Here is a 22,119-nt window from a genome sequence, read left to right as displayed (position 1 = left end):
TATTGACCGTCTAGAAATGATTGAACAACAGACAACACGAGCCGTGTTCCTCCTTCCTGGTGGAATGACTGGAACTGATCGACTGTCGGACCCCCTCCGTCTAATAGGCGCTGATCATGCATCGTTGGTAAATCTTAGGGCGGGCTTAGTGATGTCTCTGAACAGTCAAATGGAACGTGTATGTGATACAATATCCACAGTCAACGTTTATCTTCAGGAGTTCTGGGAACCGAGATGATGCAGAACTTTTTGACGTGTGAAAATAGCTGAAAACAGTATTTTGTACCAATGAGTCTATATTACAAACTGCCCTGGGAAATGGAAGATAAAACGTACAAAAAGGCAATTAAAGTATATTTCTTGAGTAATAGACATTATCGTAAATGATGACTTACATAACGCAAAGTAGGGATTGGTAAAAATGTAATGTTAGATAAAAACAATAAAATAAAAACACATTTTACTATACACTTTCAGAGTACACTGCATGTTACTGGAAAATATATCTGTAATGTAAAATGCTAATCATCATTCATCTTCCTGAGATCAACAATGCACATAAAATATGTGGTGATCTCTTCATGGTCGCTATGTCAGCGAAAAGAATGTGCTTTTAATGTGTACAGTGAGAGTGATGTGTGCAGTGACTCCTGATGAGAAGTGGATAAATAGTGTAGCGTTAGTTTAGGAATTAACTGGACCCTGTCAGTAATAAAATGGCAACTATTTCGTAGCCGTAGCGACAGGAAAAGCATCATGTCAAGCTCTATCAGTAACATTACCAAACCGAGAGGAACGCGCCGACCGTGCGCAGATATGGAACAAGGCCTAGATAGGAGAAGGATCCTTTCGACTTCATTAGTTGTTTGCAGAGTAGATATAAGCGAAGGTGTTACTGCTAAATACGGCTGTTTGTACCGTTCACTACTGTGAACGTCACTTGTCAGCGCTGTAACTCATGCCTGTTCCATCGACCAACGTGGCCTTCTACCCTTTTTCACAAGTATTATTTGTGCTATCAATGCTTTTCTTCTACAGTTCTTACGACTTCTTCCCTTCGCTATAAATGCCAGAACTACGTTGTTTTACTTTTCAATCTAATATCTCATCTCACATAAGGCGCAGTTATTTCCTTTCACATGTAATTGCCAAACTTTCTGCCAAATGCCCTAGAAACTTATTGATTTTACTTGCTACAGAGATCCAAATTAACAGCAGTAGGTTTTAATCGCTCAATCAGCTTACGTCTTCCTGTGTCCGCGTTCTTTTTGATGAATCAATCTAGATTCAACTTTACAAATCCTTGCCGTAAACTTAGATACTTTCACTTCTGACTAGGGTTGCCGCATCAAATTGATAAAATTACCGAACATAGGCTGGCGAAATGATTTGCTGAGGGTGAAGACAATAAAACACTTAATAAAAATTAAAAATTATATTTATCAATGCTAATTACAGCTTTCAACAAATTCTTGTTACTTTTAATTTTTTTGTAGAAGTCGTTGCATGTTGGAAACTACACATTACAACGAATGCATAATTCTCTTTTTACTCTATCGATTCTAAGCGTAGGACCATACACTAAAGACTCTTTCCACTGTTTCCGCATACGTACTGCTTCAGGGGCCCGCCATTATCATTTTGATAATTTTTATGTTAGATTTTCCTTCTCCGTCTAAAAATGATTTTCACAAAAAACATGTTTGTAAACGTAGAAGCTTCACTTCGTAATTGTTCCGAAGTTTCTTTTAGTACACGGATCTCTTCAATAGTACCCACAGTCTTTGTTTCTTGTGCATACTTCTAGAACAGACATGCATACCAAACAATACACACGATAAAGTCAAAACGCAACCGTGTCCAACTCTGAGGCTCAGCTGATAAACCGTTGTTTGGTGGGCGCGATCGGCAACAGCCCAGCCCAGAGAAAGAGAGAGAGACGTACAGCTGTCTGTGCAGATCACGGATGCAGCACTCGTGGGCTGGTAACAGTGCGCCAAATTTTTATTGACTTGATTTTGCAAAACAGTTTAATGATGGACTTTTAAAAATACCGTGCCTTTTATACTTCGGTACTGAACATGGGGCTGACATACCGAACGGTAAAAAACCGAACACCTGGCAACCCAACTACTGACAGACTGATTTCAGATCAAATATGCAAGAAAACATGTGAAAGGCGTACCTTAGCGCACCTGCAGTCCTACTTCCAGCTAAAGAATCTCTATTAAGACGTAACAAAAGGCAACCAGGAGGGAGGCGACCTTGGTGAATAATTTGCGTAGTCTGCAAATTGCTGAACTCGTCGCAGTGCAAAGAAAACAAGAAACCAGTATGCTTTCATTTATTAATCCATTCTTAAGCGTTTCGGCGCTAGCCCTCAGCAGAATCCTGGTTCAGATAAAAAGCAGAGGATAACGTAGTCTGCTCACGTCCGTTCAAGTTAACAATGTAACTATGTAACCCTCTGGTTTTTATCTGAACAAGGATTCTGATTATAGCTAAAACCGAAACGCGTAAGAATGGATTAATAAATGAAAGAATACTGGTTTCTTGTTTTCTCTGCATTATTCCTTCACCTGCGACTAATCAGCAAATTCTAGACTACACAAAAGAATAAAAGAATCGCGGACAAAAGCAACAATAATTACCAATTGCCTCCGAACACAACACAGATAAAAGCAAGACACTCGATACCGAAATGTGATACAGTCGAACTGCAGTGTACGTGACCCATTGCGGAATTTCGGTGTGATTTTGAGCGCTCGTCGCCGGCCGCAGTTAAGACTCTGTCAGTACTTATATCGCCGCGGTGCCACACATGTAACGTACTACCGTCACGGGACGCTGCTGAGTCATACAATGCGACACTAGGAACAAAGACAGGAAGAGCTGTTCTACAACACGAGGCGTATTCAATCGTATTTTTTTTGCGCTTCGGGCCCCTTGCTTTGTTCTGTCATCGGTGACAACATACACACTGAAAGCGGTAGTTCAAATGGCTCTGAGCACTATGGGACTTAACTGCTGTGGTCATCAGTCCCCTAGAACTTAGAACTACTTAAACCTAACTAGCATAAGGACATCATACACATCCATGCCCGAGTCAGGATTCGAACCTGCGACCGTAGCGGTCTCGCGGTTTCAGACTGTAGCCCCTAGAACCGCACGGCCACTCCGGCCGGCTGAAAGTTATCAGCAGCGGAACTCTTGTTATGAACGTCAGTACCGTGCTGTATCCGTTCTACTAATTGAGAGATGGAGAACACCAGACACTCGGTTTACCATATTGTAATGTTCAAAAACAGGGGGAATTCAGATAAAGTGTTCTATTTTAAATACTTTTCATTTCCTTTGACTTTCTTTTTAGGAAATCTTTTTTACAGATTATTCCGTTACGGAACCAAACTCATGTGACATTTGTCAGCTGTACAGTTCAATCAATAAAAGCTTTACATTTTCAACAGTGAGCTTATTCCGCTTATCAGTCCACTGAACATTTAGCAGAGAAAAGCTTCTCCTTACAGCTGCATTATGTGCAGATGTAGCAAAATAGTTCTGCACCACTTTCAACAGTTCAGAGCAATCAAAATTACTACTCTTTTATTAGTACGACTTCTCAGCAACACTTTCGCTATGGAAGCTTCAGAGTTCATCACGTACCTTGTTCTTAAGAAATTATTTCATCAAAAATTGCAAAGTCATCACTAACTCTAATAACAGCTCTTAAATACAGCACATATTTTTTCCACTACTCTTATTCCAGACTTAACCATTGAAATAGTGACATACCTTTGTACTGGGTCATCCACTGATTAATATAACTGACAGTGTAAAACTACCCACGAGAGAGCAAAAAAAAAAAAAAAAAAGGGAAGACACTTTTACAGAACAACGGCTTGTAAGTGCGATAAATATCCTGAATGATTGTTACCAAAGCAAGAATTCAAAATAAATTGAAGTAACAAATAAATAATGTACTTTTATTGAATGCTAAAACACGGGTAGTTTTACAAAAAATTCCAAAACTGAGTGAGAGGGGGGGTCAAGGAAGCTTCTTAAAAACGTGTCGCCACCGGTGAAAACCGGTAATATGGTAACCACTCCACGCACTGCTTACAACTAAAATAAGCTGAGTATCTTGCCGGGAAGATGTGGACGGTCACCATCGGAAGATGTAGTTTTCCTCTGACTTACAGGTGTCAGAAGAACATCGTGTTCAAGTTAGGATCAGGATCCAAGCAAGCGGCATTGACAGAAAGTGCAGCAAATTACAGATTATACAAGGAATCAACGAAAAGTCGTTCCTTTAGGAATAGTTGAAGGTTTACGAAGTAACAAAAGTGACCGTCTTCTGCCTGCCTGAATACAATTAAATCATATGGATAGAAAGGAAGGTCAGATTAGGTTTTAACGTCCTATCAACGACTAGATCATTGCAGCTCAAAGTCCGACAAGGGAAGGATGAGGAAGCAAATCGGTCGCGTCCTTTTCAAGGGAATCGTCGTGATATTTATGTGAGGGAATCCGCGGTACGTCTAAATCTTGACAGTCGGGCAGAGATTTTAACTGCCATCTTCGGAAATGAAGATCGATTGCGTTAACCGTACTTGGTCACGGGGATACAGCGATTACACGTATGCCCATGTAGAGCAAATACGGTGTGGAGGATTGCCATACACACGAACAGACCAGAGGTTTAGAAAGTTGAAAGACGTAAAATGTTGTTAGTTAAGCATGTACTTGTGATCTTATACAAAAATGTAGCTTCGCTTAAAATTGTAACTCCACACAGATCTCTTCTCGGAAACTTTTATTTGTTACCTGGCATCTTGATCTTTGACACAATGTCAGACAAAAAGACAGAATTTTTAATGGTGATTTTAATACAGAATTAAGAATATTATTAAAATTTAGCTAGAATATTTTTTGATCATAAAGTTCGATTTCAGGTGTGCAATTTATTTTCCAGCACAGGTGAACCACAATGGTAGGGCCCTCACTGGAATTGTCTTTGTCCATTCACTCCAGATAAAGCTTGTGGAATCTGCTAGTAGGAAGTAGCATTTTTCACAAGAGGGCTGCTACTGGAATCAGAAAATCTGAGTCAAAACTATTGCTTTCTGCCCCTGAAGCTAATTAGGTGAAAGAACTCAATGCGAAAATAGTTTCGGGGCTTGACCGTTGTTCGTAAAATCGAGGAGTCAGTCAACAGCCTACTGGGTGTAGGAGGCAAGAAGTATGTTCTCTGGGACGAAGTCCGGAACCGCGCTGTTGCTACGGTCGCAGCTTAGAATGCTGCCTCAGGCATGGATGTGTATGATGTCCTTAGGTTAGTTAGGTTTAAGTAGTTGTAAGTTCTAGGCGACTGATGACCCCTTATGTTAAGTTCCATAGTGCTTAGAGCCATTTTTTGATATTTAAAAGTGTTTGATGTTGTGGTTGGCAGGAGAGCCAACCGTGTTCCTAAAGGAGGCCGAAATGCACGCGTTTTAGCTCACGCGGGCTGGCGTGAGGTCAGGAACATGACAAGGGAATTAGAATTGAGAAAAACGGACGTAGCTGGTGGAATACTTAACTTTAATCCAATAATGGAGAACGTCGCTCCTTATGGTACATGATTCACAATATCAATGGAAACGGATCATGGCGCCTTGCTAGGTCGTAGCAAATAACGTAGCTGAAGGCTATGCTAACCATCGTCTCGGCAAATGAGAGCGTAGAAGTCAGTGAACCATCGCTAGCAAAGTCGGCTGTACAACTGGGGCGAGTGCTAGGAGGTCTCTCTAGACCTGTCGTGTGGCGGCGCTCGGTCTGCAATCACTGATAGTGGCGACACGCGGGTCCGACGTATACTAACGGACCGCGGCCGATTTAAAAGCTACCACCTAGCAAGTGTGGTGTCTGGCGGTGACACCACATTTGACATTTCTGAATCGAATTTAGTATTGTTTCAGGGATCCAAAATATTCTTAGTACAGAAAGCCTGTAGGCTAAGTAGTCACAAGTGAATTCTTGTGTGTGGGTATGAAATTCTGGGTTAGTTATTTCCTTTACTCATGTTAGTGATGTGGTTTAGTGAAGGTGAACGTGCTCCTCAGGAAGCGCCTTATATTAGAACAATAGAGCCTTTAGCTAGCTTCACAGGGTCTTAAATAAAATAGGTAGATATAGGCCTGCATACTTTCGTGGCCGTTGTCACTGAAAGTAAAATCTTCTGGGTTGTTTGGCCGCGTAATATTTCTTATAAACAATCGACGTTCCGACCCCTCTGCTGGGATCTTCTTCAGCTTGTCGTGTCTATTGTTAACTGAACACTATCAGAGACCAGTGTCGCGTTCTGTTATAAAGGGGAGTTTTCCCGCGCTCCCGCTGGAGAAGCGATTCAAACTTCTAAGAACACATTTACTCGTAACGCAATTTCAATAGAGAGGTCGTCTATAGGCTTCCGCCATCGTGGCTCCCTGCCATTAAGGAACTGAATACGCAGTCGCGACGTGCGAGCAATACAAACAACGCCCTGGAGGCCTCCTCTGCGGACAATCACATTCTCTTTCTCTTGCTCTGCCCTTTTCGCTTCTACCCAATGATGATGGCCTTTCAACAGCAGCAGGTGGAATTTTAATCAGTAACTCTTCTCCAGCATAAGTGCGGAAAAAATCCGTTTTTAACCAATGACAATGGTCACCCAATGGGTAACCGCAAGCGATTTAGACAGTAATCCCTCTCTTCGGCATTACCGCAGGAATATTTACCTTACTACCCAATGACGATGGCCCACTAATATTAGCCACAACAGTTCTACCCAATAATGCCACTTCTCCAGCACAAGCAAATGAAAAGTCCCCTTTTTCGAGAACGCGTCACTGGTCTCTGACAGTGTTCTATAAACAGTGAACACCGCAAGATCCTGGAGAGCATCCCAGCAAAGATGTCGAAACTTAAGAAAATAGACATATTTGACCACATGTAACTGAAGCGAGTCAATTTCATATTTTGTTTCTCCGAAAAATTTAAAAGCGTTGTTTTTGTGTGACTTTTGACCTGTTTGATTAGAATGGCAGCTTTGTTCTTCTTCATGCAGATGATTGGCCTGAGTTGTTAGCAAGCAACTGGAAGAGGATTAGGCTGTTTTTTTTTTTTCATTCCAGATTAAATGCAGCATTACGGGACTTTAATAACTCATTAATCGCTACCTCGGAGGGCAAAGGAATGATGGTGACCGTTATTAAGATTGTTTTGTAAATACAGCAGTGCAGAAAGCTAATTTTGATCCGCCAACACTAGTAGCGTCCTTTTAAAGCGTCACAAAAACAGTGCGAAAGAAGCTTTTGCTTTGTACAAATCGTTTTATTGCTGCTCAAATTATTCGTCTGTAAAACTGATACGGTTTTCCATGACTTCGAACCAATTCCAGTCGGATTTTTTCGACTCTGCTTGTGGTACCTCAAGAGCGTCTCACTGGAACGGTTCATCAGCTTCTTGGGTTGATCGAAATCCTTCTTTCTGACATGAGGAAGCAATAATAAGTCGTTAGTCGTCAAATCAGGCAATGAGATGTTTTTCTCAGTCAAATAATCAATTACTTCACATTCTACGTGATAGATTGGGTTGTCATAATGAATAACGATGCGACGCTTGCAACCTTTTCTATTAAATTTCATCGATGGTTTGTAGCAAACAAATTGTTGTACACCTTTTAGCATTAACTGTTGTTCTAACTTTTCAAACAATGGTTGTGAAAAGTCCAGTGCAACAACTGAAACAAGGGTTCACTTTCCTGGAAATGATTCGCGATCGAACTGCTTTAGTTGGTTTCATTACATCCGGAACACCCAAACCGTCGATTGCTGCTTCTTTTCTGGCATATACAAACGTGTCGCTCTTTTCGTCTCCTGTTACGACGTTGTAAACAAATTTTGCGTTTCCTTGGATGAATTTTTTGAGATTATGCTTCTAACACTTTTTTCTTTCTTTTTGGTAATGTGGAAGCGAAAGTACTGCAGTCTTCGGTACGTCTAGCGACACCTGTAACTCACGATACGTCACACACCGAGCTTTTTTAATCGTGTTGGGCACAACATCGAACATTTTTTTGCAATAACAATAGCCTGTAATGGCCCTTCTTGAAATCCTTGACGGAAGAATTACTACGACGAAATCCTGCAAATCAATTTTCAACCGTCTTCTCTGAAGGTGACTGATTACATAGAGTTGACTAATCAGATTCGAAGGTAAACCTTCACGTGAAACTTGCATTCTTTTCTTTTTCTTTCCAAAACAGTTCCTTTAAATGTTCGCTGTTAACAAACCACTCTGCCAACTTCTGAGGTGCCGATAGCCCCATGTAGAGATCTTTCTAAAATGTGAAGCCTGGTACGCATCTCCTCGTTGATCTCCGAAGGAGTATGCAGCGTCACGTAGTGCGTGGCGCGCGCCAAAAGAGCGTGGATTCCAGGCACGGCGAATGAGCGTGACGTTCCTCGGAAGCTCTGGGCACGGGACATAGGAACGTGACAGTGTTAACAGCGTCACACTGCGCACCTGTCCCTTTGTTTGCCACAGTCGAACCGCTTCCCACAGTTTCTGGTTGTTCAAGGGAGTCACTGCTAATAAGTATCATTTCTGGCAATGAACAGAAGTTCTGTATCGTGTGTCGAAATTTGAAACACGGTCCTGACCACTTGCAGTGGCACTGTTGTAAGACATTGCTTGTGTTGCCAAGACTGACAAATATGATTTTTTTGTGTTCAGCTATTTCATTCCGACGTTCGGAGATGACAAGATCAGATTTAAAAGTTGCTATACGACTCTGCTAGCTACGTTATTGCGGGCCATTAAAATGACGGCATGCAACAAATGTCAGATTGGCATCAACTGTACTACATGCTTGGACATGCAAATGATTAGCATTTCAGAGTAGCTTTACAAACTACCGGATGGTTATAACTAAAGTGGAAATATTCTCAGTGATTCAGTGTGGGCTGTAATTATCGAAGGGTAACAAAACTTGGTACGTAAGCTAATGTGTTAATGCGGAACCGATTTACGCTGGAAAAAAATTGTCCCGACTTTGACCCACAGGTGCATATCATCACTGGGAATGCAAGAAAGACGTACAGAAATGTTTCCATATGTAATGGACTAGGAACGGGACGTAGGCAGAAGAGCCGGACGGTGTGGCCGAGCGGTTCTAGGCGCTTCAGTCTGGAACCGCGCGACCGCTGCGGTTGCAGGTTCGAATCCTGCCTCGGGCATGGATGTGTGTGATGTCCTTAGTTTAGTTAGGTTTAAGTAGTTCTAAGTTATAGGGGACTGATGACATCAGATGTTAAGTCCCATAGTGCTCAGAGCCATTTGAACCATTCGTAGGCAGAAAAGGTCAAACAAGTGAGGCAGGCATAATGTTGATTTTATTATTAATCGCCGCTTGCACAATATGTTCAGTATGAGCATTGGAGACGTCGACGAGATGTTTCATCGATAAAACGTTGTGATGAACACATCTGCTCGCAGCAGTTTCGGTGGAATCTGAGCAACATGTTCCTGTGTACTGGCCTTCAGATCAGGTAGAGACCGTGTCGCAGACAAACGCGTTCTTTTAGATAACCCAGAGCTAAAAGGAGGATGGATTCAGATCGGGTGATCTTGCACGCCGTACATCCGGAAAAATTCTGGAGACAGACGTTCGTGGAAGGTTGCGTTAAGTAGATCTTTCACTGGGCGAGCGACATGAGGGGATGCGCCGACTTGTATGAGATCAGTGGTTCCCACAGAGCTGCGCTCTTCCAAAGAGGGAATCAAATCACATACAGTACAGAAATGTCTCGATAACGTGCAGACGCCACGGTACACCTGCCAGGCAGTATCTGTGTATTCTCTCTAAAGAAGAATTGATCGAGAATAAAGGTGATTGTGAATCCACACCACACACTCACACACGGCGAGTGAAATGACTCTTCGGGTACAATACGCGGTTTAACGGTGCCCCAAATTCGGCAGTCCTGTATATTCACTGCACCCTGTACTGTAAAATGAGCCTCGTCATTTCATAGATATAGCCCGGCCACAAGTCATCAACTTCGATCCGTGCCAGAAGTCGAAGAGCAAATTCAAAACGCTGCTGCAACGCCTGGAGCTTGCACGCGTGCCAGTGTCCTCGATAGCCACTCTGTTCACATACGTTATGGCTTGTCAAACGACATCGCAGATGTCATGCCGTCATACAAACAGCGTACACTGAGGGATTTGCACCTGGTGGCCAAAATTGTAACTAATTTTTTTCTGTCGTAAATCAGTTTCTCATGAACGCATTATCATATCTACCAAGTTTCGCTGCTATTCGATAATTACAGCCAACACTGGACCCCCGTGAATAGCTGAATTTTAATTGTAACTACCCGGTATAAGTATATGAAGATGGTATCTGTTCTTTTGGGCATGTCGACAGCTTAGGGTCTTGATTTAATTATAATTTCATTCTAAGAGAGCTGCACGGTCACCGCAAGGCTAACGGACCATTGACCTTCTTCTTCTGTGCTGGACGCACACGCATTGCCCGAACTCTTACGGGACTCGGTAAGATTTATAAGCAGGCTGTTTAGGTTTTTATGTTGGCAACGCCACGTAGCGCTCTATATGAAAATCACTGACTGTGCTGTGTGAAGTCTGTGGCTGGTTTGCATTGCTGGAATATTTGCTATTGTAGCGTTGGCCAGTTGGATGTGAACAGCGCGTAGCGTTGCGCAGTTGAAGGTGAGCCGCCAGCAGTGGTGGATGTGGGGAGAGAGATGGCAGAATTTTGAGAGCGGAGATCTGGACGTGTGTCCATCAGAAAGAGTAAATTTGTAATACTGTATATCATAAACTGATATACATATGATGACTTTTGAATATTATTAAGTTTTCGATCAAAATCTTTCATTCGCTAACTATGCCTATCAGTAGTTAGTGCCTTCAGTAGTTAGAATCTTTTATTTACCTGGCAGTATTGGCGCTCGCTGTATTGCAGTAGTTCGAGTAACGAAGATTTCTGCAAGGTAAGTGATTCGTGAAACGTATAGGTTATTGTTAGTCAGGGCCATTCTTTTGTAGGGATTATTGAAAGTGAGATTGCGTTGCGCTAAAAATATTGTGTGCCAGTTCAGTGTTGATCAGAATAAGTAAAGAGCGAAATGTCTGAGTACGTTTAGTTCTGCTCAGCTGTTTGAAAATCAAATAAAGTAGAGGTTTTCCAGCACAGTAAAATTTCAATTTTCCTAAGGGGGTTTTCAGATTGTATGCAGCAAGTAATGAGTGTAATGGGCAGGGGCACTACGGATGTAGTGTGTGGACATTAAGTTGGGAATGTGGGTCTCACGGGGAGCGTGCAAGGGATCAGTACCTGCAGCCCCACTATCCTCTGTGCCCTCAGTGGCTCAGATAAATATAGCGTCTGCCATGTAAGCAGGAGATCCCGGGTTCGAGTCCCGATCAGGGCACACATTTTCAACTGTCCCCGTTGATGTATATCAACTCCTGTCGACAGCTTAGGGTCTTGATTTGATTATCATTTCACCCGGTATAAGGGTGCCACGCTATCTGCATCAAGTACATAAGAACAGTTGCGCAAAAGGTTTCTTAATCGGAGATCGCTCTTGGATGTTGGTCGCGTTGTGCCTGATGTAAGAAGAATCAGTATGTACCAACACGTGTCGGGATTCACCAAGGCCCGGCAGCGTCGCGCAGTCAGGAACCGCGCGACTGCTACGGTCGCAGGTTCGAATCCTGCCTCGGGCATGGATGTGTGTGATGTCCTTAGGTTGGTTTGCTTTAACTAGTTCTAAGTTCTAGGGGACTGATGACCTAAGATGTTAAGTCCCTTAGTGCTCAGAGCCATTTGAACAATTTTGAACCCGCCAGTGTCCTACCGAGACTACTTGTTTACTGGTCGTGGTCCCACGCCTGTGATGCGGATATGGAAGCGATGGGTTCAGGACGGTCGTATTCAATGGCATGCTGAATCTAGGTGCAGCGTGGCGATTAGCGCGCGAGAAAACGAAAGTGGTGGTGGTGATGGTATGTATAGGGCGCTCAACAGCGAGATCAACGGCGCCTGTACTGAACTGATGGGAGACACACATGGTTTTGTTTTGCAACAAGTATGCAACAGATGGCAAAATATAAAATGTAATTCTCAGCAACCCTGGAACACTCTCATTCACTCACACTTGCAAACGGAACACCAAAATATGTACGCCTCAAGACAGTTTGCGATTAAAATACACAGACAATCACAACTAAACAACAAATCTGTGCACATCCAACCAGAACGTAAATGCTGACTTGCTTGGTTTATCAGATTGGGCCTCGAACATAGGTTAAAACTTAAGCAATGTAAAACGCAAGCTATCTTACTTGCTCACGGAAGACTATTATTCCTCAGTTCAGAGAATCTGTTACACCCATAATACTTAAAAAGCTTTTCTTCTCCTGCAAAAGTTGGACATGATTATCAAATATCACTTTGAACACAACTGCAGTCTTTAGAAAGATATCAGCATCACTTCATTCAATACAGAAATATAAAAGATTTCCTTTCGAGCTTAAACAGAAACTCGTACAGTCAGTAACTTCCCCATCCTTGATTATGGAGATCCTATACTCCAAGTACTGTCGCCATACATTCGTGGCGTACACTATTTCGACCATATCACTTCTGCCTGTGAACAATTATATGGATACGTGCCGATAAGCGTAGAGATTATCGCACCCTGTGTTTGCTGTATCGTCTTGTCAGTCATTGCACTCCTTCCTATTTCTCTTCAGCCCTTACACTATTATCTCAACAACACAGCAGAAATACTCATTCTCAACAAATGAAAACCAACACTACACGACATTGCCACGTTCTGTAAATCATTTTCTGTTTCAGAAACCTTATTTGGAACAATATTTCTCAAAATATTAGAGATATTAAAATCATTTCAAACTTCAAAAGGCAGCTAGTAGTCTACCTTCTACCACAATAGCTATCTCTTCCGCAGCTCACTATCGTCAGTCCACCACCACTTTTCCCTTCCCTTGTCTTCTTTCATAGCAGCCATTCTTACTTTCCTTTTAAACTTCTGCTCTTTCATTATCCCTTACACTTCTTCGAATACCAAACAAGGCTTCAAAAGTGCTAAACTAACCAATATAATTCCTAATGACTCCATTTTTATAATTGCTATTACCATTATTATTATTATTAATTATTACCGTTAATAATATTATTGGCCATTATTACCTGTCATTAAGAATGCAAGTTATTATTACTGAATTTGTCATGTAATAACTAATCAATATCACCCTTAATTCCTCCATTATTTTATCATCATTATTAGTGTTGCCATTATTGTTACTATTATTGCCTATTATTATATTGATTAACAATGCAAATTATTATTCTTATGTAATATTTTTCTGTAAGTGTTCTGGTCAAATGTAAGAGAGGACCTTAAGGCCCTTATTTGGTGAGCCTAAATAAGCAATAAATAATAAATAACTAAATAAAATGCTGTAACAGTGAACGGTGCTTGGTCGATTAACGAAAATAAAAAATGAGGCAGCTACCCTGTAAACAAGTTAAATTCTTCTACCTAAGACGCTACAGAGAAGACTAGACATCACACAGATTCTTAAATCACAGGTCATATTCGGTTCATCAGCAGATGGCAGCTAAGGTGAAGTTGGTTCCAGCCCTCGTGGCTTCGTACAGAATGAATTCCGTTAAAATGAGGTGCAGACACCTGTTACACCTGTAGACCAGTACACCACAAGCACTGCATACTGGTCGAGCATCCGAAGGAGGAATGCAAGCGTCAGAGGACAGCGCCGTATCTGGATGTGCATTAATAGTAACTCCTCCTGCCGCAGCGGCTGGAAGGAGCAACGCCACGGCCGTGTCGTTGGTTTCATTGGCCGTAGCAGGTTGGTTCCTCAGCCCTAACAGCTACTCCTCCCACAGACGCATAAGCCTCTGCCTCAACAGCGAGTTAACTGCGTGTACTGGGGCAGCACATTCAGAAATCACATTTTCCTAGCAGGCATTCTTAGCTGCGTCATCTTCTGCTTAATTACCCTGTGCCCTAGTACCCAGCAAAATGACACCTCCTTGCCCCGCTTTTGTAACTGGAAAAGAGTGGTGTGGATCAGCTGAAGAGATTTTTCTGCCTGAAGGGCCGCTAGAGGGACGTTGCAAATGAGGTATTTGGTAGCATGAAGACACCCCACGTGCTCCAGTGCTCTCAAGATCGCGGCTACTTCAAGACAGACGAAATGTTCGCTCTGCCTTGCAGGATCGTACAGCTACGTCAGGTACCATGAGCCAGGAAATTGGTTTATTTACAGCAAGACAAATAAACGCACGGACGACGGCCTCTGGAGCATCCAGGACTGTCAGCTTTGCGATCCTTGTGGCACAGAGCTGAAGCACTATAAAACGACGTAGCACCGGCGTCTGTTGTCGAAGCTCAGAACCCATAGATGCCGCCAGAGGTCGTAGCTCTGTGTGCTAACTAAAAAACTAAACTCCGCCCGAACAGGCCATGAAGGCCCAACGGTACCGACCGGTCGCCGTGTTATTCTCAGCCATTGGCAGTTGATGGTTGGAGTGCTGACACCAAAGTTTTCAGTCTGCGTAACCAGTTATGTTAGCCACTGTCAACCCCTTCAACATCAACTACAGCCTGAAGACGGCGCATTGAAGCACCGAAGCTGGTAGCTACAAAATAAATAAAGTCCTAAGGACGGTTGTAGGCGTTTCTTTTTCTCACAATAGTAAACGGCCGTCGTCCCCAAGACCACCTGTCAAATGAATGGACATACAAAAACATCCAAGTACTAGCCCCGCCCGACAGCGATTAACTTTGGTGATCTGACGGGAGCTTTTTTTTTTGTAACCATACATATTTATTTAAATATATTAACAACGATACATTTTTGAAAAAAGACATTTTGTTCTATTAACCTATTATATTCGTAGTGTTGGTTAATATTACTGTCATTTTATATGTTTTCGTTTTTATATTTTCCTTTTTCGTTTTTCTCTTGTTGTTGTTCCTTAAACCCTTTTACATGGCCATTTGTCGTCGTCTTTTTTTTTTTTTTTGGAAAGGGGGGGGGGGGGGGTAGACATTGCAGGACAGGCAGAACAGTTTATATTTGGCATCGATGCATTGATTTTGAGTTTATGTTTCTGTATGTGATGCACTTGTGATGCCACAGGCACATTGTGTATTCTGGTTTGATCTCTTCCTCTAGTTACACTGTTAAGTGGAACAGTATGAGGGAAACGTCACCATGATAGGTGGAGCAGAAGTGGAAGAAACTTTTTTTACATATACTACAGAATATGCCTAAATTGAAGAAGAGAGAAAATTTTGTCATATTACATAAGAGAAGCAGTAAGGAGATGTGAGTAATCAATAGAATTTTATAGGCACAAAGTAAAGGAAATCATTTAAAAAATATCTAATAATAATAATGAGTAGTTGACACTTTCCACTAAGTAATGCTTGTTTCCTAGTCAGTATAGTACAAATAATGGAAGAAAAGTTAATTAAAAAAAACTGGTAGTACTACTGTGCATACTTTTGACACAGTTTTGGCTGAGAGCATGACAGATGTTTGGTGAGAAGCACTTTGTATCACTGATTTCACTAAGAAGAAACACTTTATACTACTATACTTCACTATTTGATGCGAGAAGAGAAAGCACTTTATCTTTTGTGTTGCACTTGTCCACTACCACTGCAGACGTTCTTCTTGTAGTGAGTGTGGTGAGGTGGTTGGTGGCGGTGCTGAGGGTCACAGGCTGGGGAGGACTCTGGCTGTCGCTGTCTGCAGTGGAATCTGCACGAAGTTCTCGTGGTATCGCCTGTGCTGCTGGGCTGTCTTGTTCTCCTCCCAGAGGTCCATCAGGAAGGCCAGCTGGTCGGTCTGCCTCCGCGCTACGATGGCGTGAGCCGTCATGGCGGGGATCCAGAGAGTCGCCAGTCGCTTGGGCCGTGGAAATGGGTTGCAGTCTGGGGCAGTGATTGCTTCCACTGTGATGCTTCCCGCCGCCGTTCTGTTGATGTGGGCCACCATCTGCTGGCACACTTCCTAGATGTTGATGGCATTCCCGCACGTGAATCGGTGCTCGAGGGTGTCGGTCATGCCACATACTCCACACTTGTCACTTGCGACAAGTTTTATCTCCGCCAGTCTTTGGTTGGTTGGTACCGTTCAGTTTATTATTTTGTACCATGTCTCCTTCGCATGTTTAGGCAACACGTTTTCCGAGACGTTCCCCGGTGTCACCACTGCGCCAAGGCCGTTTGCCTGTGTACTACATTTGCCATCCTATATACCTCCCGTTCACCTACATAAAATTTTGTTATATGATTTCGTTTCTCCCTTGCAATTTCAATGGACTGCAGTGTAGCTGAAGATCTTTTATAGGAGTAACTAAAGTGCGGAAAAAAGCAAATTTCTTTAACACCTTAATTTGTTATAGGTAGCGGCCTTGCCGCAGTGGAGACACCGGTTCCCGTCAGATCACCGAAGTTATGCGCTGTCGGCGCGGCCGGCACTTGGATGGGGTACCATCCGGGCCACTATGCGCTGTTATCATTTTTCGGGGTGCACTCAGCCTCGTGATGTCAACTGAGGAGCTACTCGCCGAATAGTAGCGGCTCCGGTCAAAGAAAACCATCGTAACGACCGGGAGTGCGGTGTGCTGACCACACGCCCCTCCTATCCGCATCCTCCCATGAGGATGACACGGCGGTCGGATGGTCCCGATGGGCCACTTGTGGCCTGAACACGGAGTGCCAGTTTGTTTTAGGTGTACATTTAGGGACTCTCCGAGGTACTTCACTTATACCTAAGCCAGGACATACCGGGTGGTTATAATGAAAGTGCAGCTACTCATGGGGCTCCAGTGTGGGCTATAATTGCGGTGTGGCAGCGAAAGTTGGTAGATTTTCTGGTGCGTTACTGCGGAACCGATTTACGCTGGAAAAACATTAGCTCCAAATTTGGCTACCAGGTGCAAATCTGGAGCTATGAATGCAAGAAAGATGTGTAGAAATGTTCCCATATGTAATAGATTCGGAATGGGACGTGGGCAGAAAAGTTCCCCTGCCATGCGGTAGTTACAGCCCATCCTGTATCTCCGTGGGTAGCTGCAGTTTAATTGTAACCTTCCGATATCTCTGTAGCAAGAGATGAGGCTTTGAAAGAAATGAAGGTCATGAAGTAGTCGTTAAAAAAGAAATACTGCGAGAAACATATTATCTGATACAAGGTAGTTGCATTCCCTACACAAGTCTGAGTTTTGGCTACAAGTGTTTACGGCGGCTGCTGTTTCGGCTATAGTCATTGCTTGCTGGTGCAGCAGGAAGCAGCCCACCGGATTGGTTTCCGGGGCTTCGAACTGGCACGCACCGCATACTGCTGGCCGCTGATGTGTCACCTCAGAGCCGCTAGCTATCTGCTATGTCAATAAGCACAACACGGTCCACGGCTACGATAAGGCTGTTGCCCAAAGTCTCCTGTGTCCCTCGATACACGAACGAAGGGCGACGATACTGTTACGGCGCATCAGCCAGTGTAAGCGACGGAATTGTTGACACAGCGTGAACGGTGCATGTAGACACTGACATCTCACAGTTTGCTATTTGATAGTTTTATCCTTGGCTGTGGAGTACAATGCGTTATAATTGAACCACTTGTTATATGAATGTGATTACACTCCGAAATAATTTCTAAACAGTTCAGGAAACAGCACTCTGCAAATTAACTATTTAAGTGACAGGAGTTGTATCAAGCGTGACAATGAAAACATAGTAGTATGTATTCTTTTGGAGCAGTAATTACAAAAACTGCTCAGTTTCTTGTGTATTTCTAAGCCCACCATGCGTTAAGGGTCTGTAAATATTATACTAATGTATCAGGAGCACGAAATCTGTGCTGAAAAAATTTGAAAAAAGTCTGGAATAAATTGGCAATCTCTACTGTTAGTAAGCTTATACCTTCGGTAATGTTAAGACGCCAAGGCACGCCTCACAGGCCCTCTGGACGTACTGCCTTCAAGCAAGAACGGACTGAGAATAAGGTATGTGTGAATTTACATCACACTGCCAAATAAGTCAAATGCAGTGGCTCTTCGTACACAAGACATGGTTTAACAATACCCCGAATTCGGAAGCGGGGTGCACTCAGGTAGACTAATTGAAGAGCTACTAGAAAGAGAATGAGCGACGTCGGTCACGAAAACTGACAACGACCCAGAGAGCGGTGTGCTCACCACATGCCCTTTGTAATATTAGTAATTTTCGCCTCACAAACAGTAATATACGCTCAATAGTAAACACGGGATGGCCAGAAGTTATCTAACCACTGTAAAGTAAAAGAAATGAACCATCCATAGCAGCGACAGAATCTATTATTCTTTAGCTTTGCCGTTCTTGCGCGGTGCCTGTAAATCTCTATGTACATGTATAAATATGATATAAAAAAGAATTCTGTTGTTTCAAGAAAAATGAGGCATTGGGCGCTTCACCTTTTACTGTTTGTATTCCCTGAAAAACGGACGCGGACTTGCTGCGTTCCGCATCGGTATTTTCTATTTCATGTGAAAATATTCAATAAATGTCCTAATTGTTATTTTTCCAATCAAAAAACATGTAGTTTCTTGCAACTGATTACGAACAGACAGCATCAAGAGGACATTTTGACTGTTATGTACAAAGTATTTAACCACAATGGTCATCTATTGTAATTTAATATGAAAAGGTACGTAGCATTAAAAAAACGCGTGTTAAAGATAAGTGTGCTTATTTTAGTAAATTAACCTTGATTTTTTCCATGTCCTCATTTACTTGAATGATAATTATTATGTGTTAGTTCATCACCAGAAATTACGATCACGCTGATGGGCCGAATGCAGCACGAGGCAGAAGGAACATTATCGTTTGCCTAATATTTCTGAATCAACTCTTTTTTTAAATTGTGTAGTGTTGCATTTCTTTTAAAGTCTATAAATCCTCTGGTCCATTAGTGTTGTTGCACGTATGACTACATCGCGGCTATAAAAATGCACAGAAATGATAATGTTTCTTCCGAACGATCTCACATAAATCAATCTTATGCTCAGCGTATGTTATTATAATAGTGTAATCAATCCCTGATTCTGTTGCCAAGTTGCCCACCAAAATATTCACAGTAGCAATTCTTTTTATTCCTCCCCCCCCCCCCCCCCCCCCCGAAGGGCAACGCTATACCCTCCATATCAGTACCAGTGGTGACGCCTGTCGGATGAGGATGACACGGCAGTCGGTTGGTACCGTTGGGCCTTCCGAGGCCTCATCAGTTGTAAAGTGAGAAACCTTACTGAGAATTGAACTTACCGTCGTTTATACCAGAAGATGTTACAAAGTCAATTCATACGTGACAAGTGGTAGCTGAACACAAAACCAGCTCTGGAGAATAGAGCCTCAAAAGCCAACGGTAAACATTAATACCATTACTCGCTTGCCCGCCAATATCTCAAACCAACCAGCATAGAAACATAAAAATGGGGTCCATACTTATCAGAGAAAACACTGTGACTATGTTAATACCAATAGAATCGATTGTTTGTACTAAATAAAGTAATAAACAGAATTTAAGACCAGAAGTACTTATATTTGCCGATGTCACAGAGTTAATAGCCATAAAATGATGGAAACTGCGGTAAACTTGCCCATTTGTGACACGATAAGTAGCAGAATTTACGTTGTGTTCAGAAGTAGAAAGTGAGGATATTAGACGGCTTCCAATGATCGCAGCAGCAGATTGTGGTCTGTGTGTGATAAGCTTACCGGAAAAATTATTAGTGACGTCTTTAAAGCAGCACAGTGCTCTCTTTGAAGCACTGCAAATGACTCGTGACTGCCAGTTTGGGCACGCATTTCGATCTGACGGCACTTCGGCGGCTTGCGTGTCAGTTTCACTGCTTGTTTAAGCAGCGCCTCACTTACCCTCAGGAGGCCGAGTGCAAGCCGCTACAGGCCTTTCCATCACAGGAAAGTGTGAGGTCATTTGCGGGAATCGGAAACAAACCTCCGTATCACTAGCCAATAGCACTGAAGACTGGTCCGTAGCGCAGTAGACGCTGCGGAAATGGTACTAGGTGATCATATGACCTTCCAGCGCCGACCTAGGACATTGTAGTGAAATGGTGTGTCTCTGCCAGTCGGCTGTGTGGAATCAGTCCAGTAAAGTGGATCGACGTGACAAAATGGCGTATAGAAACTACCGAGTTTGGACGCGGTTATGCCCACACCCTCAATCTACATCTACGTGATTACTCTGCTATTCACAATAAAGTACCTGGCAGAGGGTTCAATGAACCACCTGCATGATGTCTCTCTACCGTTCCATTCTCGAACGGCGCGCGGGGAAAACCAGCATTTCAATTTTTCTGTGTGAGCCCTGATTTCTCTTATTTTATCGTCATGATCATTTCTCCCTATGTAGGTGGGTGGCAACAGAATGTTTTCGCAATCGGAAGAGAAAACTGGTGATTGAAATTTCATGAGAAGATCCCGCCGCAACTAAAAATGGCTTTGTTTTAATGATTGCCAGTCCAATTCACGTATCATGTCTGTGGAACTATCTCCCCTATTTCGTGAAGATATAAAACGAGCTGCCCTTCTTTAAGCTTTTTCGATATCATCCGTCAGTCCCACCTGACGCGGATCGCACACCGCACAGCAGTACTCCAGGATGGAGCGGACAAGCGGGATGTAAGCAGTCTCTTTAGTAGACCCGTTGCACCTTCTAAGTGATCTACCAATGAATCGCAGTCTGGTTTGCTCTACCCACAACATTATCTATGTGACTGTTCCAATTTAGGTTATTTGTAATTGTAGTCCCTAGGAATTAGTTGAATTTACAGCCTTCAGATTTGTGTGACTTACCGCTCAATCGAAATTTAGCGGATTTCTTTTAGCACTCATGTGAATAACTTGATTTTCTTTACTCAAGATCAATTGCCACTTTTCGCACCATACAGATATCTTATCTAGATCATTTTGCAAGTCGTTTTGATCATCTGATAACTTCATAAGACGGTAAATGACAGTACATCTGCAAACAATCTGCAGTTGTTTGCTAATGAAGCTGTGGTGTACGAAAAAGTGTCGTGAATGTAGGGGGATACAAGATGACTTAGGCGCTGCAGTCATGGGCTGTGCGGGTGGTCCCGGCGGAGGTTCGAGTCCTCCCTTGGGGGTGTGTGTGTTTGTCCGTAGGATAATTTACGTTAAGTAGTGTGTAAGCTTAGGGACTGATGACCTTAGCAGTTAAGTCCTATAAGATTTCACACACATTTGAACTTTTTTTTTTAATGAATGGCACCTGTTCCATGCAAGTTAATGCAGATGATTAGGGAACAAAATCCCGTAAAGTTCGAATACAGCATTAGTAGTCTCCTGCTTGAAACAGTCACGTCGTTTAACTATATGGGTATAACGTTGCAAAATGATATGAAGTGGAATGAGCATGTGAGGATTGTGGTAGGGAAACCGATTGCTCGACTACGGGTTTTTGGAAGAATTTTCGGAAAGTGTGGTTCTTCTGTAAAGGAGACAGCATATAGGACGCCAGAGCGATATTCTTGAGTACTGTCCGAATGTTGGGATCAACATTAGGTCGGGTTAAAGGAAGACATCAAAGTAATTCAGAGGCGGGCTGCTAGATTTGTTATCGGTAGGTTTGAACAACACGGGAGTATTATGGAGATGCCTCGGAACTCAGATAGGAGACCCTGGAGTGAAGGCGACGTTCTTTTCGTGGAACTCTATTGAGAAACACATTTAAAAATGACTGTGGAGCAATTCTACTGCCACCAACATACATTTCGCGTAATCATCGCCCATATCAGGTACGAGAAACTAGAGCTCACACTTAGGCCTATAGACGGTCGCCTTTCCCTCGCTCTAAGAATAATAGAAAGAAACTGACAAATAGTGGTGCAGGCTGTCCTAGCGACTCACCGTACACTGGGTTGCGTGTTACATACGTAGATGCAGATGCACTGCTCGCAAACAGGTAACGTGGCGTCATAAC

Source organism: Schistocerca gregaria, chromosome 2, assembly GCF_023897955.1.
Source record: "Schistocerca gregaria isolate iqSchGreg1 chromosome 2, iqSchGreg1.2, whole genome shotgun sequence".
NCBI classification, from domain to species: domain Eukaryota; kingdom Metazoa; phylum Arthropoda; class Insecta; order Orthoptera; family Acrididae; genus Schistocerca; species Schistocerca gregaria.
This window is presented reverse-complemented; position numbering follows the sequence as displayed.